The following is a 3,822-nucleotide window of genomic DNA, read 5'->3' on the forward strand; positions in this document are numbered from 1 at the left end:
CTGTGTGGTGCTCAGTTGCCAACTGAGGTTAAACCACGACACTAATATTAGCTGCAAGAAAAATTTCAGAGGAAGAAGTGAAGTGTCTATTGAATACAAGCATTACAGGGCTAGGCATTTTTTGATATAGTATCTGTCTGAGACATGGGAGGATATTAAACAGACAGGCTCCCAATACTTCTGAACTTTCACTTTGAAATCACAATACTCTAAAAATAAAGTATTGGGTATCCTAACAAATATCATATATTTATAATGTGCAATTCATAATCTGGATTTTTTATCTTCTTAAAGCCTTTTAAAGTATATACAAGGATATGCACTTTTTAAGACACAAAATCGTAGTATCTCCTTCATTTGTGCATTGCAATGAAACACTCAGGTAACCACTGTGACACAGACAGCCAGGTATCAGTAACAGCTGTCCAGACGCGTTCAATCCTACTGGACATTGGTAGGTTCTGTGAGACGTCCTTTTTCCCTCCCGCTTCATCCCCTGTGTTTCTATACACATAGAAATAAAGCACAGAAACGTAGGTAAGCTACAGCAACAGGAAGGTGATCTGTACACTAGCACCAGTTCTCAGGCACATCACTGCCAGGTTAGCTGTTCCATAAACTGGTTCCCATTTTTCACAAACAAGCATGTTAAGATTATTTGAGTAATTCTCATGGCCTTGTATAATAATGGTGCTAGATCCATGTGATAGTAAGCTCTCTCTGTGGTGATGTCTTCACCTGATCTTGTCACTAGAAAATGTGTGTGAGGCTCAGTTGCTGGAGATGTATTTTTCTTAGGAATAAGAAAAAAAAAAAAGAAATTAGAGAAGATATTGCACATGAAATAAGAATGACATTTTACGAGAGGGCATGTATTCTAACCAATACATTTATCTACAAGAAAACCCCACCCATATGCTTAGCTTTTCTATACTAAGTCTTCACATGTAATAGTTTCTTCCAAACCATTACACAAGTTTTGATGCTGAAGAAAAAGTAGAAGATGTATGCAATTTCTTCTCATTCACACAACATTCAAAAATAAACTTTAAATTCTAAAGGGAGAGATCTGTGGATACCAGTAGTCATGTAACAAAGTAATCCTAGTGTCTCCTCAGTTGCTTGAAACTTGTCTCTGTACAAAGGCAAAAGTCCTTTAAAAAATTGCCAAAGCTTCATTAAAAAGCTTAGCAAGATCCACTGAAAACTGTAGGCTAGATTGTACGCTTGCTTATATTCATGTAATTTCACTGAAAGCCAAGAACTAGATGTACTGCTTCCATGAGATACAATTGTGCAGGGTTTGCCATGTATCTTTCTTTTCTTCTAATAGATTTTTGGGGGAAAAAAACCCAACAAAACAAAAAAAACCCATGACCCGATAAGTGCAAAAAGCAAAAAGCACTTGATAGGAACAAGCAGTTCTATAAGCATTATGTCAGCCCGGGGCTGTTGCTGGCATCTACTAATCCAGCTAGCTCACACCGAAGCCTTTTACTCAGGGAGGTCACTAAGGTGAGCCTCACTCCTCCCTCTTCAGATACTTATTTTCAGAAACTTCTTGGAAATTGCTCTGTATTTCACTATCAAATGTATTTGGAATTAGCAAGATACTGAAAAATCATTTGGGCAGGAAGTTGCCATAAAGGCACACAGCACACTCACAAATGTTTTATGTCCTTTAGAAGCCAGGCAAAAAAATCCGAGGTGATCCATTGTGCAAACTTCTGATTTTCTCAGTTGTCTATATTAAATCTTACTTTTTGATCAATTTAATAATTTTTATAGCACTCTACCTTCAAAGTTCTTCCTTTAGAAAAGGGCAGCAGAAAATTTATGGAAAATAAAGATATGCTGAGTTCAGTTTTCTTATATAGCAGAGGAATTATTAGTCTTCTGTAATATAAATTACAACCAGACTGAGTGTCTAATTAAAAAAAATTGAAAATAGAAAAGCACTCATATTGCTTTACTCCAGAGATCTTTTGATACAGAGTTTAAATGAGAGAGAAAATTCAATAAACATAATAATCTTTGACCTGGTTTCACCAAAGGTTTCATTTTTATTACAGCTTTGTTATGCTCTCTAAGTTTGTTTGGCTTTAGCAGCAACACACAGAACACACATTAACCACATGGAAACTTTCACTTTTTGATGAACTAAACATATTCTCTTTGTTTCTCTTTCTTGCATCATTGACAACAGGCTTTTGTGTCCAACTGTGATAATGTCCTGTGTTCAGAACATACACGTCTCCGTATGAATCTAACAACAGGCAATTGACATCTTGATGGCTTTCTTGTCCTCCATAAGGGGATAAACAAACACATGCATATGCAGCCCATGCTTAAATGCAGAGAAAAACTTGCTCTGACTAGCAGGCCTTTCTACACCTGTTACATTTAATACATATGTCAGGCACCATCTGTTAAAAAGACTTTTTTTTCCCTCCTTGTGCTTTAAACAAGACACACAAATAAAGTGCTAAGAAGCTCAAACACTGCAGAGGTAAAGAAACGCATGTTAATGGCTATCCATCAAGGCCTGGGGTTTCAACATAAAAAACGCATTAGAGCAGAATGAGATCTAAATCAATGGATTGTTCTGTTTCCTAGCTGCTCACATTATTCACATAATACCACAATGAATTCACATTACTTTATTTGTGGTGACCTTAAACTACTGTGACAAAGCACTAATTGCTTTAGCATATTGTGATTAAATATTCAGTCAGGAATTGCTGTTGAAATTAACATTTGATTTAAAGAAGTCTTTGTCCTCATATCTTTTTGATCTCTTGATTGATATGCAGTCATCCCTTAATTGTGGGTAATTTTGTGAGCTATTGCCTGTATTTAAAATACTTTTTATATTTGCCCAACTACCTTGATGATTAGATAACCTAAAAAAAAAAGACAATTTCTAAATCTAATCTTTTGGGAATTTCTTTATGGAATGTAACCTGTGTCTGCAAATGGATCCATTGTGTACAAGCCCGTTTTTAGCGATTTTGTTTCTTAGTTTGAATGAATCTAAATGAATTAAACCCTCTTGGCCTTTTTCTGAAAAGCATGGTATTCTGTCTAGGGAATATTTTGAGAGGTTTTCCTTCATTGCCAGCTGATCAGTGGAAGCAGCCACAGGAATTTACTCTGCTTTTCTATAGCCACTTGACTGTGTAGCATTTCCTTTAAGTCAGGCTTGGAATCTGGAAATGCTTTGGGTGGCAGATCATTACTTTCTTTTTGTGAGATAGGGAGATTTCCAGTTTCCATCCAATGCAAGTGCAACAGCTCTCATGACATCCTTATTCCTCCCAACAACCCAGTTCATCGTTCATTTTGTTTTATGGTGTAGTCAGGAGATTGCCTGAAGGAAGCCTAAATGGAAGAAACAAGAAAGCTGGTTTAAATCAATGTTTTGCCTATGTCTATATCAAGATACACCAAAATTATGATGATTTCTGAACCTGAATATTGTTATCAAATGAGGTTTTGACTGATGCTGCTGATGTATGAAGTTATGAAAAGTAATGTGACACCTAATTGATTTAGTAAAGTACGTGAAGAATGGTTTTCTTCTAAAATATAATCTTTCCTGCACTTAAACCTAGACAAAAATGGAGCAATTATTCTTCTTAATTTGTTTTCTCTTTATCTCTGATGTGCTGGTTTGTATGACTGCACCAGCTGATATGCAGAAAAGTGGGAATACACTCAGCACTCTAACTGAGGAGAGTGAAGGTCTTGCTGACTGCTGGCGTTACAGTAATAACAGTGAGCTGAAACCTACCCAGGAGTATTCCGTTTCCAACTAACTAC

Source organism: Aptenodytes forsteri, unplaced genomic scaffold (genome assembly GCF_000699145.1).
Source record: "Aptenodytes forsteri isolate BGI_AS27 unplaced genomic scaffold, ASM69914v1 Scaffold366, whole genome shotgun sequence".
Classification (NCBI taxonomy): domain Eukaryota; kingdom Metazoa; phylum Chordata; class Aves; order Sphenisciformes; family Spheniscidae; genus Aptenodytes; species Aptenodytes forsteri.